Below are 15,620 nucleotides of genomic sequence, written 5' to 3'. Positions count from 1 at the left end.
TTACAAATTTACCAGTTCCTGTGACACAAACTGTTTCAATCTTTCAAGATACTATCCATAAAGTTCCACATCATTGTGACCTGCCCCTTCAACCCACAGAGGCTCCACAGGTCTTTGGCAACGCTCGAACAATGCGAGGTCATGTGAAAAGTCAATGACTTCATCTCCAGTCCCATGAATTATTAATACTGGAGAGGTAATCTTAAGAGATTTTGTCAATGTTTGGGAATGCATCCAAACAGTAGGTCTTCTTGGTATCAGGAAAAGCGACTCGCATTCCTGAGGTCAAAGGAGAATGAAGAATAATAGCAGCACTCTAATACCAAGCAGCGAGACCCACAGATGGTACTGTCCCTATACTTTGGCCATGTATAATCACATTTTCAGGGCGAATGCCATATCTTGTCCTAAGAGCAAGCCAAGCAGCTTCTATGTCTGCATAGAGGTTCTTCTCTGTTGGTTTCCCAGAACTTGCACCATATCCAGAATAATCATATGAGAATATATTACAATTAATCCGTGATCCCAGTCCTATGTAAAAGCTGCTCATCTGACCAAGATCAACAGCACTTCCGTGTGAAAAGAGTAACGTGTATTTGGCATTGGGTGAGCAACGCACAAACATGCAGGCAATGCTGTTGCCTTTACTGGTTCTAGTCATGAAACACTCAATAGCATCTTTTTCTCTAGAAGAATATTGCCAGTCTGCTTGTTCTGATGGGTGTAACGTCCAGCGGTTTCCACTTTCATCACACATCAGCGTGTAAGATGGATCAGGTGGCAAAAATGCTAATTTTGAAGCAATTTTCCCTGGACAAGGTAGACAGCAGAAGAGGCAACATAGCTCACTAAATGAAAGATTATTCATCTTCTCTCCCCTTCATCGAACCAACAGAGAATCTTCTCAAAAACCCAGACACGATCGGGAGTGGCTTCTCCCAATAACTAGTTTCTTATTACAAATGTGATGGGCAAACATTGTGGACATTTTAGGAAACACAGATAAGAAAAAAGAACAAAGAACAAATTTATAATTTCATTCCAAGAGTTATCACTGTGAACATACATCCTTCTAATCTTTTATCTTTTAAATTATTTTAATTGAACAAGAACTACATAAATACATGCACCTTTTAAACAAAATTAGAGCATCGGATATAAAACTAAATTTCTCATTGACCACCTCTCATAAATCCCAGACCTTTCCTTCTGTCCAAGTGACCAACCACTCTTGGGAGTTTGGTGTGCTTCCTTCCAGAATCTTATAATCGTACAATATGTTGATGTATTTGTGTGTTGCGTTTACATAAAAGGCATCATACTATAAGTATGATTTTGCGATTTAACAGTGTTTTGGAAACCTAATTGTGTTAATATATTGATCAAGTGAATTTGTTTTAACTGCTGAATAGTATTCCATTGTATGGCTATACCGTATTTTACTTATTATCCTCTCCTTTTAGTGGATACTTAGGATTGTTAACAATTTTTCTCTAACTCCAACAATGTTGCAGTAAATGTCTTATGTGTCTTTTCCATATTTCAAGATTCTAAATTCCTACAAGAAGAAATTGTGGATCCAAGGTTATGCCCACGTTGCCTCTCAAGGGGCTGCATCATCTTGGAGTATGAAAATGGAATCAAGAAGTTCCCACTTCCCAGCAGTCTCAGTGACCCTTCACCTACCAGACATTTCCAAGGGGTCAGTACATTAGGTGTAAAACAGCATCTCTTCAACTTTTTCATTAGTAGTTGCCTGATAAAAACTGTGTTTGAGCGTCTTCTTACATGTTTTTCCTCTTTTATGAATTGCCTATTCATATCCCTTGCTCATTTTTCTCAAGGGAGATTGTTTGTTTGTTTTCCCCACATATATCTGTTATACTCATTCTTTGTTACATAAGTTGCAAATTTTTCTCCCAGTCTTCAGCTTGTCTTTCATGCTGTTTGGGGTATCTTTTTTTAAATTTTTTCGTATTTTTAAAAAAACTTTTATTGAAATATAGTTGATTTACAATGTTGTGTTAGTTTCAGACGTACAGCAAAATGATTCAATTATACATATATATTTTTTTCCAGATTCTTTTCCATTATAGGTTATTACAAGATATTGAATATAGTTCCCTGTGCTGTACAGTAGGTCCTTGTTGGTTATCTATTTTATATACAGTAGCATGTAAATTTTAATCCAAAACTCCTAATTTATCCCTTCCCCTGCCTTTCCCCTTTGGTAAACATAAGTTAGTTTTCTATGTTAGGGTGTCTTTTATTATACAGTTCCTTTTTTTACAACTTAGATGATATTTATTCATTAATTTAATTTAAATTGTTCAGTCTTTTACTATATGAGTTTTGCTCTCCATGACTTATTTAGGGTTCCCCTTTCCATGGGATCATAATGATATTTCCCTATACTTTTTTCCCTAATACTTTAAAATTTGTATTTTGAGGGTTCAGGTTTTTTGTTTTTTTTTTTTTTTAATTATTTTATTTTTATTTATTTATTTATTTTTGGCTGTGTTGGGTCTTCGTTTCTGTGCGAGGGCTTTCTCTAGTTGCGGCAAGCGGGGGCCACTCTTCATCGCGGTGCGCGGGCCTCTCACTATCGCGGCCTCTCTTGTTGCGGAGCACAGGCTCCAGACGCGCAGGCTCAGTAGTTGTGGCTCACGGGCCTAGTCGCTCCGCGGCATGTGGGATCTTCCCGGACCAGGGCTCGAACCCGTGTCCCCTGCATTGGCAGGCAGACTCTCAACCACTGCACCACCAGGGAAGCCCCGAGGGTTCAGGTTTTTAATTCATCTAAATTATAATTTTGTGTATCATAAGTTAGAGATTTGCTTTTATTTATTTTGTCTACATATAGCCGATTCTCTCAATACAATTTATTAAGTAGTCCGTTTTTGCCTGCCGAATTGAAATGCTGTCTGTATCATATACCAATTTTCTAGGATTATTTCTGGATTCTTTTTTAAATCATGTTTTTTTGACCTAGTTCTATTCTAGTCTTACAACAAAATGACACTGATTTACTTGCTCGGCAGTGTGTGTGTGTGTGTGCGTGCGTGCATTTACAACCTGCTTTTGTTTTATAACCTGCTGTTTTTACTGAAAATCTGCAGCAGGAGAGTAGATACATTCTGAGCCACGTGATGGAATATAGCAATTAAAAGAAACTAAAGTTATGCGTATCAATATGGATAAATTTCCCAAATGTAATGTTGAGTAAGCAAAACAATCTGTATAAAAATTTCATGGAGAATACCATTTACATAAATGGTATTTACATAAAGCTTAAAAATATGTAAAACAATATTTAACGTAGTTTAGGAAAACATACATAATACAAGCTAAAAGGAGATTCATGCAAACAATAAAACCCAGATTCAGGATTAAAGGTAGATTTACTATGAAGCTTATGAAGCTTAAGTTCAGGCCTCTCACTTAGACAGAACCCTTTCAAGGTCCTGCACTTGAATTTGATTTCATAACTGTGTACTTGTTTTCTTAAAGAGGTTCTCCTCTCCCAAATTATACTAGCCTCAGACCTATCCCTAAAGGAGGATATAGAAGGGGATGGGAAGGAAGGGGGAAGAGGGGGAGAAGAGGAAAGGGCTCAGGAGGGGAGGGGTGAGGAGGGAGGGGGAAGAGAGGGGAAAACAAAGAGTCTCTCCTAAAAGATGCTGGCTCCCCAGTGCCTGCTCTGGCGTCACTGTCCAGCTCTTGGGCACTTGTGCCTGAAGACATGTTTACTGTAACCTAGAGGGTGAGACAGCTCTTGGATTTGACTTGATTAACCGTCCAGGGCCTTGCACAGCTCCAGGCTTGGAGGACATGGAACAGAAGCCACCTGACACGGAGGAGTTCCCAAGAGGGCTGCCAGCGGCTCCACTTCACCCTTAGTCCATTCTTCCAGCCCTGGTGCACCAAGTAACACCAACACACAGCTTGCAAAACGCAGAGCGCGGCCAGAAGTTCTCCAGGCCAGAGGCTGAGTGCTTTGCGGTTGTGTCCAGGAGGATGGATTGAGACCCAAGGCACCCTGCAGCCACAATTCTGCTCCAGCCCTTTAAGCTTCCAGACTAAATCTCGCTTCTTTTACTCAAAGTGTACACCATTTTTTAAAAAACAAACCAACTTGAACAAAATAAATAAATGACAGTTATTTCAACAACAGCAACAGAAATATACAGAAACATACACTATGAACATCTTTCCATGTTCTTTTACAGCACTTTTTAAAAATTTTATTGAAGTATAGTTAATTTACAATGTTGTATTAATTTCTGCTCTACAGCAAAGTGCTTCAGTTATACATATATATATACATTCTTTTTCATATTCTTTTCCATTATGACTTATCATAGTATATTGAATATAGTTCCCTGTGCTATACAGTAGAACCTTGTTATTTATCCATCCTATATATAATAGTTTGCATCTGCTAATCCCAAACTCCCACTCCATCCCTCCCCCACCCCCCTCCCCCTTGACCACCACAAGTTTGTTGTCTACGTCTGTGTGTTTCTGTTTCATAGAAAGTTCATTTGTGTTGTATTTTAGATTCCGCAGACAACTGATATCATATGATATTTGTCTTTCTCTTTCTGACTTACTTCACTTCGTATGATAATCTCTAGGTCCATCCATGTTGCTGCAAATGGCATTATTTCATTCTTTTTTATGGCTGAGTAGTATTCCTTTGTATATATATATATACCACATCTTCTTCATCCATTCATCTGTCGTTGGACATTTAGGCTGTTTCCATGTCTTGGCTATTGTGAATAGTGCTGCTATGAACATAAGGGTGCATGTATCTTTTTGAATTATAGTTCTGTCCGGATATATGCCCAGGAGTGGGATTGCTGGATCATAGGGCAACTCTACTTTCAGTTTTTTGAGGAACCTCCATACCATTCTCCATAGTGGCTGCACCAATTTACATTCCCACCAACAGTGTAGGAGGGTTCCTTTTTCTCCACACCCTCTCCAGCATTTATTGTCTTCTACAACATTTTTAATGGCTACATAGGACATGTCAACATTGATTAAATGGTCACTCTTGGACCATTAGACATTTAGATTGGTTCTAGTTTCTGCTCGATACAAACATTCCTACAGCTGACCCTTAGCATACAGCCCTAGTGATTTATTTAGAAAAAAAATTCTTCTAAGTAGACTTCCTTTGCCAAAGAGGACTGAATATTTTCAAGGTTTCTGAGATATACTGCCAAGTATGCTGCCCAAAAGGTTCATCAATTCACACACATCAGTATATGAGAATGTCTTGTTTCCCAAACTGAAGTCAATGCTAAATGTTTACATTAAACAAAAGTATGTTGTCCAATGGATAGACAACAAAAAAAAATAGCAACTCATAGCTTTAATTTGCCATCAGTCCAAGATTCAATTGCCACATGTTCATTGGACACTTGTGTTTCTTCTGAGTTGATTTACTATTCTCGTGCTTTGCTGTGTCCTCCATTGAGACAGTCCTCCTAATCTTATTGATTAGTAAGAGCTTTTTATATATTATGACATTAACTTTTTTTCATGTATGTTGTTAATACTTTCCTTTTTGTTTTGCTATTTGCCTATATGGTTTATTGTGGTTTTGATGCACAGACATTTTAAAATTAGATATATCAATATTTTTTATTTCAGATACTTTCTTGGGTGTTTTTTATTTTTAAAAGTCTTTTCCCCAAAGAATATATAAATGTTCACCTATACTTTTCCCCAGTACTTCCATGGTTTTATTATTTTTTATTATTTTTATTATTTTTTTATTGAAGTATAGTTGATTTACAATGTTTCAGGTGTCTTCCATGGTTTTATTTATGAAATTTGGGGGGACCCTCTTCTTTTCCAAAGAGTTAATCATTTCATGAAAGTCACCTTTTTTCTTACAGATTTTAAATGGGACTTTCATTATATATTGATTTGAGTCTCTTTCCGGACTTTTCAGTTTTAATCGATGAGTGTCATTTTCCCAGCATTATGTCAATTATTGTAATTATGGTGTATGCAATTCTAGTTTTATGGAAAGTCCTCGTTATTTCTTTCTTTTCTTTTTTTTTCTTCAAGATTAGTTTGGTTGTACTTGCACGTGTATGCTTCCAGAATCATTCTGGCAATTCTACTTTCTTTTCCTTTACTCGTAATATTATGAGCATTAATGATTTTTCTTAAACCCAAACGTGGTCTTGACTAAAAGATGTGGTTGGAGAAGAGAAAAAAAGTACAAAGAAACACTCACCAGGCTAGGTGAGATATTATAGATTTTTTACTCTAATCATTTCCAAATAACCAGACCTTAAATTCCTCCAATATGATCCAAAGACCTACCACCCATGGAATAAATGAAAATCTTCTGTGCAAAAGGAGAGATAGAGAGAATATCAGGACATATAGGTGGAAGTAAAAGAAAGAAAACAGGATTTGAAATTAAGAGGAACACAAAGACACATGAAATCAAAATGCTGAAAGGAGCCTAAAAAAATGACCCACGGTTTTCATTTTTTTACTTTCATTTTTCATTTCTATAAACAAAACTCTAAATGTTTTTAAGAAGCCACTGAAATTTTTTAGTCTATCCCCTAATCTAATTTATGACGTATAGGACCTACATTTCAGAGAGTTACAAAATAACAGAATCTTAGAGCTCGTTTCCTGCCCAATGCAGGAATCCCCCTGTAGCACTTCTCCTAGGAGTGGCTGTCCAGCCTCTGCTTGGCTACTGCCTGACTAGGCCTTGACTCATTAACTCACTGAGCCCTTCCCATGTTTAAATAGCCTAATTATTAGAAGGCTCTGGCTGCTATAAAGTCAAAATCTGTCTCCCAGCATTCCCCTCCCCCACCCTTTGCCCTGGTTCTGCTCTTCTGAGCCAACATTGGCCTTCACTGCTTTGGAGCTGGTTCTCCTGTCCCCTTCAGTTTTATCTTCCACAGACTTGTCATTCCTGATCAGTTCTTTTGGGGACATAGTTCTTGATCTCTCCTCTGGAAGTATTATAAAATAGCCAACGTTTCTCTTAAAGGTAAAATGCAGAAGTTAACATAATTCCCCAGGTTGCATCTGACCAGTGCAGTAAGTTGGGAGAACCTCATTCCTTACTTGGCATTTTTTTTTAAATGAATGCACCTCAGGTTACATTCAGGTTTGAGATAACAGACTCAAGCTACAGCTATTTGGCCGTGTCATCAGGAAATAGTTTTGGTCCTTTTCATATAAGCAAGAGGACAGATCTCACCGGTAAAAATGAACTCCTAGCAGACTGGTGAAATTTGGGAGGAGTCTTTAAAGCCAAGAATAAGGGGGAAAAAAGGCCTTTCCATGTAAAAACTGGAAGAATCCAGGTTGTGGAATTATGGGTGCCACGATAACTTCTGTGCCCAGGAAAAGTGAGTGCCTGCCCATCAGTGAAGAAACCCCAAGATGCATCACTTTGGGGGGTGCCTTGTTCCAGGCATAGGTCTCTGCCGCAGTAGACAGCTTTTGAGAAATTGAGCTTTTGCCCCCTCTCAGTCTTGCTTCTTAGGATTGGTTGGGAGCAGTGACAGCTGAAATTTCTGTCTTGTCTATGCCAACGTGTGTGCCCGTCTGTGAAAAGTGGAAATTAACTCAGGACCTCAGGACCCCAATTACTCTGCGCCTAGTACCCTTGGGCTCTGCCTCAATCGGGCCCTCCTGGCAGCTTCTCTAATCCACAGAGAGCCTGACTCCTGGCATGCCCTCCTCCCGGCTCACCTTTCCCTTTCCCTCCCCTACGGAGCAGTGCTGTCAGCACCCCAGGCCAACTGCGCAGGCGTGGGCAGGAGGCTGCGGTGACGCAGCTCTTGAGCTGTGGTCATATGCCACAACGGCGGGGGCAGATCAGGAAAACTGGGGGCCTCACTAGCCGCGTCTGATCAGCCCTCTCCTGCTGCCTCCAGACGGGAAAATTCAGGCATATTCACAGATCGGCCCTGCTTGAAATCCACGAGGAGGCCTAATTACAGAGCTCCGGATCTCAGTTTTCTGTTTTGCCCTAAATCCTGGCATAGACCATAGTGAGTTAAGTCGGAAACTAAACACTCTCTTTCAAGGGAGGGAGAAGGCAGGACGAGGGAGTGGGGGAGGGTGGAACCTCATTGAGCTTTCATTGGTAGAAGACGAGCATGTGATCCTAAGAGATCTAGGATCTTCCGGAGCGCACAGATGTTTCTTCCACTAGTTCATTGTCCGTAGGCCCGGCCCACCTCACCTTTGGGGGGCTTTGTTTTCTATTAATCTATCTCTTATAATGTAAAATCCATTTGGGAGTAGATTACGTACATACCATACACTGCTAGCCTTCCTGGCAAATTAAGTCACTGAAAAAATACACAGCAGCCAGATTTGTCGGAAAGGTTGCCACCATATAAGGATGAGAGATGGTGTTGAAAGAGAGGTGCTTTCTTGCTTCGGTTCAGCCAGCTGAGAAGTAAGTCTCCCTTTGCAAAATGTAGAGTCCTGACCCCTTGTACAGTCCTGAGTCCTAGGGCACTCAGATGGGAAGGATGGGAGTGAGGAAAAAGAGAGCTCTCCAGGCTCCGGGCTCAGCTGTCCCTCCCTCAGGAACTCTAAGCCCTGGGCAGGGAGACACAACCCACACCCTCCTCCCTTACCCCCTTAGCAGGAAGGAAGGAAGGAAAGAAGGAAGGGAGGGAGGGAGGGAGGAAGGAAGGAAGGAAGGAAGGAAGGAAGGAAGGAAGGAAGGAAGGAAGGAAGGAAGGAAGAAAATTATTTTTAAATAATAATAAATAAGAAACCCAATAAAGAGGTGTGTTTGTCTTTATGTTCTACTCTGAACCTTTACACTCTGGGTTGGACTATCCCCTCAAAGATCATTCATGAACTGTCTAATGACTTGAGATGTTTTAAAAATGTTTTAGCATGGCAAATTTCCGGCAAATACAAGAGAAGAGAGAGCCCCCATAGATCCACCAGTCAGACCACTCAGCTTCAACAAATTCAACTCACAGCTGATTTTGCATTACTTACACCCCATCTGTTCATTATGCACCCCTCCCACCCTGCCCCCAACCGGCATTATTTCGAAGCAAACAAAACACATCACGTCATTTTATACTTAAATATAGAGTGTCCCTTAGAAGATAACATCTTGTTTTGAATAATCACTTCTGTGCTGTTATCCAAGTTCTCTGATCTTTGAGGCAGAGCCTGAAGGCTGATGAGCTCCCTTAAGGTATGCTGGGTCAGGTGCCTATTACCATCACGTGGGACTCCATGGGTGCACTAAAATCATGGTTCATACCTACCCTACCACTACCCCCCATTTCCCAGTTGCCCGCACTCAGGGGGACTGGCTTCTTAAGAGAGGGTTACATGCAGAAACTTGGAAGCCAGACTGGCTTAGAATCCCAGCTCCACCACTTCCTAGTTCTGTGACCTTGGGCAAGACACTCAACCTCTCTGTGCCTCAATTTCCTCATCTGAAAGCCAAGTTAATTAAGCTCATACAACTCAACAACAAAGAAACAAACAACCCAATTGAAAAATGGGCAGAAGGCCTAAATAGACATTTCTCCAAAGAAGACATTCAGAGGGCCAACAGGCACACGAAAAGATATGCAACATCTCTAATTATTAGAGATTTTGATTTTGAAAATCAAAACTATAATGAGGGACCACCCCACACTGGTCAGAATGGCCATCATGAAAAAATACGAGTAACAAATGCTAGGGAGAGTGTGGAGAAAAAGGAATCCTCCTACACTGTTGGTGGGAATGTAAATTCATGCAGCCACCATGGAGAACAGTATGGAGTTTCCACAAAAACCTAAAAATAGAGTTGCCATATGATCCAACAACCCCACTCCTGGGCATATATCCAGACAAAACTATAATTCAAAAAGATACATGAGCCTCTATGTTCATAGCAGCACTGTTCACAATAGCCAAGACATGGAAACAGCCTAAATGTCCATCGACAATGAGTGAATAAAGAAGATGTGGCACATATATACAATGGAATACTACTCAGCCATAAAAAGAATGAAATAATGCCATTTGCAGCAACATGGATGGACCTAGAGATTATCGTACTAAGTAAAGTAAGTCAGAAAGAGAAAGACAAATATCATATGATATCACTTATATGTGGAATCTAAAATATGACACAAATGAACTTATCTATGAAACAGAAACAGACTCACAGACATAGAGAACAGACTTGTGGTTGCCAAGGGGGGGTGGGGTGAGGGAGGGATGGAGTGGGAGTTTGGGATTAGCAGATGCAAACTATTATATATAGGATGAATAAACAACAAGGTCCTACTGCATAGGACAAGGAACTATATTCAATATCTTGTGATAAACCATAATAGAAAAGAATATATCTATACATATCTGAATCACTTTGCTGTACAGCAGAAATTAACACAGCATTGTAAATCAACTATATTTCAGTAAAATAAATTAAAAAAATAAATTTAGGTTAATTAATAGTACTCACCTCATAGGGTTGTTTTAAGAATTAAACATGTTAAAAATAATGTGAAGCTCTTGGAATAGTACCTGACACACGGGAAGTACCATGTTAAGTGTCTGATTTTATTATTATTCTTTGCTTAATACATGCACCATTTCCACCAACACCACCTACTCCCTGAATTAACTGACAAACAATAACCCTTCACAGATGTGCAGCCATGTACATATTTCTCAAAGTAGTTTCAGACATGTTATCAGGCACGATGTCCCCATAATCTATGAGGGTGCCAGGCCTAGGGTATTCAGAGGTGTTAATACAGAACTGGGGGAAACAGTTAGCTACAATTAGCCCTGTTATTGATGGGGAAAAATTGGAACCAAACCAAAGGACTAACAATAGAGATTGGTTAAATAAAATATAGCACATCTGTATGTTCTGTCATCATAAATGAGGCAAAAGAACATATAATAATATAAAAATTATTCATGCTGAGTTAAGGGAAAAAGGAAAAGTTGCCCAAAAGCATGGAAAGTGTGAATACTGTGCATTATTTTTCCTTTTGGTATATCATGCTTATTAAAAAGACCAGAAAGACAACATCAAAACATTACTGTTTGTTATTTCTCAAGGGAGCAACAAAAAGTCATTTTCCTTCTTTGTGTTTGAATTTTCTGAATGTTCCATAATGAACGTGTATGACTTGGTCATTATGGAAAGGTTATTGTTTAAAAACAGGATCCATAATTGCATAGGCAGGGTGATTCAGTTATATAAAAAAGATAGATGAAAACAGCAAGATATTAATGGCAGAATTGTGGGTGATTTTTTCCTTTAAATGTTTCAGGTTCTTCCAGATTTTCTGCTCTGAGAGCAGTAAGTTGTTTTGGAGAAGATGGTTCAGATGGGGAAACTGAGGCACGGGAGGCGGACGGGAAGGCTCTCGGGCTCCACGTCCACCTCCGCCTGCCCTGCCCAAACCAGAGCAGGTGTGCTCAGTTCTCCCCAGTGGTGCCTACTTTCGGGTTCATTCCTGACCCCTGACTTAGAGCTCGAGGATGTAAATGACTGTCACATAATAACAGGGTGCAGCCTTGGAGTCTTTCCTCTCATTCTTGACCAAAGAGCAGCAAGAAGAAACCACAGGAGGAGAGAAGAAATGGGCTGCAGGGCCCTGCGTGTGTTGGGGTGATGTGGGGGATGCTTGGCACTCCAGAGGCGTCATCTCCACCATCTGCAGGGGCGGGGAGCCAGCCCTCAGCTGGGCTGCTGCAGATTCCAAGCCGCAGCCATCTCCCGGTGGCAGCAGCTGCCAGCTGTAAGGGATCAGAGAGCCCTGCAGGCAGATGTGTCAACCAGAGATAGCAGCCCACCCAGCCCAGGTATCTGGGGCCTCCCTGGTCTACTTCCCCAACAAGTGTGCCTGGAACAAAATAAACAAGAAACAAACAAAAACAAATAGACCCAGGGAACAAAAAAAGAAAAGGGAGAATGAGAGAGAAGGGCTTTCTCGATATAGCAGTTGGAGCTGATGATAGCACAGGTGACAGGCAGTAGGGGGGTGGTGTGGCCCAGTGCGCAAAGCTGTGGGTTAGAGCCACAGACCAAGAGTCCCCCACTGCCTGCGACTATATGATCTAAGGCATGTGCCCTTCCCAGGGCAGTGCCCCTTCTACAAGAGGCAAATGTCACCAAAGGGGTAAGAAGGTGTCCTTGCTTCTGGAAGGGGCGTCACTGCTGCACGTCTGCCCCAGTACTCACGGGAAGGGGCAGGGGATTCGGTCTTCCCACCTGTGTTCGGACCCGATTGTCAGGGCAGATTGCTGTCACTGTCAGACTCACTTCTTCAAGGTCTGCAGGGGAGGAAATAGCCCCCAGCTTGGCGATGCCACACAGGGAGGCTCAGGCTGGGTGGGCAGACCCGTCCTGGTCCTATGTGTGATGAGAGAGCCAGGCCTGGGCTGTCTTCCGTGCAGTCAGCTGAGACACTCAGTAGCCACGTCCGCCCTCCAGCAGCCCACACTGCCAGGTGGACCTTCGCATATCTGTCCATTGGCCTCAGAGTAAAGTGGGCTTGGGGGATTTTTCCCCAGGTGGAATGGAAGAAAAAAGTATCAGTGGCCTATTGCCATTAAAACTCTACACATGGTCCTGGCAGCTTTAGAGAGAACCCCTGTCTGTTTGGAGGTGGTTACTTACCTGTTTTAGACAAGAAAGGTTTCTGGCAGTGATTTCAAGGCAAGAATATGGAAGGAAAGCAACTCTGACAATTTGAATAATAGGAAAGACTCATTCTCCCTTACTCCCTAGCTTCCCAAGTTCATAGGTTGCTATTAAATCCCACCAAATCCTTCCACTGGCATCTGTTTGGCTTTGCAATTTGATTCAGGTTTAGGGTGTATCCCTCTGGGCCTGGCACCAGGCAAGGTGTGGAAGAGGATGCAACAGAAGAGTGAGATGTGGTCCTGGGGTCCACAATCCAGAGGGAGAGACAAAAGTCACATCCTGGGCTGAAACTGACCAGGATAGGTCAGACAACAGGTTCTGAACCATATCATGTGAAACAGTCCACGAGGACACTCATCCCAAATTACCATGAACCCCAAACAAAACACAGAGACCAAATCCTAAAATGTACCCCCTGTATGTTAGTACCAGTCTGGGCTGTAAAAGAACACACTGTAGTGGCGCTTCTCTGCCTTGGAAAGCAGGAGTTGCAGGATGACAACTCAGCACCACACCTGGGCATTCTGTGTGCACATCTATGCCCACCTACAAGCAGTAGCAGCTGGGCCTTTAAAAAAAGTATCTGGCAGTGTTTATATATATTCTACCCTGAGGATAACATAAAGAAGATATTTAGGGCTTCCCTGGTGGCGCAGTGGTTAAGAATCCGCCTGCCAATGCAGTGGACACGGGTTCGAGCCCTGGTCCGGGAAGATCCCACATGCTGTGGAGCAACTGAGCCTGTGTGCCACAACTACTGAGCCCATGCGCCACAACTACTGAGCCTGCACTCTAGAGCCCACGAGCCACAACTACTGAAGCCTGCACACCTAGAGCCCATGCTCCGCAACAAGAGAAGCCACCGCAATGAGAAGCCCGCGCACCGCAACAAAGAGTAGCCCCCGCTCACCGCAACTGGAGAAAGCCTGTGCTCAGCAACAAAGACCCAACACAGCCAAAAATAAATAAAAATAAAAATAAATTTACAAAAAAAAAGAAGATATTTAATGGGACCCCAAATTTACTTCAACAGCATGCAAGCTGTTTATGGCAGGATCCAACTGCAGGCCTCAGATACACCCCACATGTCCACCTCTCATTTGATCATTTCTTTCTCTCTTTTAAGGTCTGGTTCAAGCCTCACATCTACTCTTCAGTGACATCTCCAACTGCTCTTCCAATTCCATGTCAGAATTATTAGAACAGAAGTAGTTGATTTATATTCTATGTTTTATATTTAGGTTGCTATGGTTGTTCCGGAGGGTAGAGCAGATGATACTTCTTTGAGCCCCACCATGGTGCCTCCACAAAGCTGACAATCCTGTCACCAGGAAATAATGGTAAAGACCATTCTAAGTATCTAGTGACGGTCCATGTCCTTAACTCACTATTCAGTGAGCACCAGTGAATACTTACTAGCTGCTTTGGAAAGCAAGCGGGTTAATACCTAATGATAGCACTGTTACTGAGTCCAAACTCGTACTGTGCACCCCAGGATAGGACAATAAACTGAGAGACAAGTTGTTGAGGCAAGGAATAGCGACTTTACTCAGAAAGCCAGTAGACGGAGAGGATGGTGGACTAGTGTCCCAAAGAGCCATCTTCTCCGAATTAGAATTCAGGCTTCTTCTACACTAAAAGGGGAAGGGGTAAAGTCCTGGTTCCAGCCAGACTTTGGTGGCAATGTGCTAGTTTCTTCTTTCTTGTAGTCATTCACTGGTGGGTCTGGTCAGGATGTTTCCTGTGAGCTAAATAAAGGTATTTTAGCTTAATGCTCATTACCTGGGAGACAGAGTTCCCAGAGACGGGCCATTATGTATAATGTAAGCTTATAGGCAACATTCCTTTACTGATTAACTTGTAATAGGATACAAAATTTCTTCCCTATTACCGCATGACTTGCACCTTAGCCTGTGCTGATTAGATTTTTGTATTATATTGTTCAAGCCCATGTTCATCAGCAAAAGGATTACAGTCAACACAGTCATTATTCCAGATAGTAATTTGTATAGTCGGTGATAATTCCAATCGGATAATATGTGTGATAAACATCATCTTTGTGAATAACAATTACACAAAAAGCACAAACACATCCAAGACATACTGAAAAGCTGAAATCCACATGCTACCTCCTTCTCGGAGAATAATATTAGCAAACCATGAATTTTCTTTTTAGTTACACATCTGGTCCCAAAGCTAATGGTTTGTGCGTTTGCCTTGTTATAAGATCTAGAATTATCAGCTAGTTATATCATGCATATGATAAATTACTGCCAAAAAGATACATATTTCTAAGTGGACACCTCCATTCGAGACAGAACTGAACAAGTAATTCTTCACCAGGATGGAAGTGAACACGCAAGTAAGAGCAATTAACTTGCTAATTCTTTCCTCCTTGCTTAGTATATTAGTCTTTGTGTCCTATATACTAAAGTATACTTCCTTCCTAGATGCCTTGAGGGGAGGCATTAGTAGAAGTCTGATACAGAGATTTTAAAACTTACTTTCAAATACGTAAACAAAAGTTCCATATCACCAATATAAAGTTAGGCCTTGCTAAGTCTGGTCGGGTATAGTTTTGGCTTTAACCACTAACTTAAAATGATTTTTAATCCAAATATCCAAGAACCAGCCAAGAGAAACAATCACGGTTTCTGCTTACAATGAATTACCATAAATTATTTACATCTGAAAAGATACATTTTAAATGCTTTAGTTTATTCTCAAAAGTGGGTGAATAGCATTTGTATAAGCTTCCTGTGGCTGCTGTAACAAATTACCACATACTGGTGGCTTAAAACAACCCAAATTGATTCTCTTACTGGAGTTCTGGAGACCAGGAGTCTGAAGTCAGTTTCACTGGACCAAAATCAAAATGTTCACCTAGAGGAGTCCTGGAGGCTTTGGAATGTTTCCT

The 15,620-nt window shown here is 41.3% G+C and overlaps 1 pseudogene; it reads right to left on the bottom strand.

Moving 5' to 3' along the window:
- On the bottom strand, positions 1 to 868 carry LOC133097517 (alpha/beta hydrolase domain-containing protein 17B-like; annotated as a pseudogene).
- Positions 869 to 15,620: the final 14,752 nt, after the last annotated feature.

Source organism: Eubalaena glacialis, chromosome 9 (genome assembly GCF_028564815.1).
Source record: "Eubalaena glacialis isolate mEubGla1 chromosome 9, mEubGla1.1.hap2.+ XY, whole genome shotgun sequence".
In the NCBI taxonomy this organism is placed as follows: Eukaryota; Metazoa; Chordata; class Mammalia; order Artiodactyla; family Balaenidae; genus Eubalaena; species Eubalaena glacialis.
This window is presented reverse-complemented; position numbering and strand designations above follow the sequence as displayed.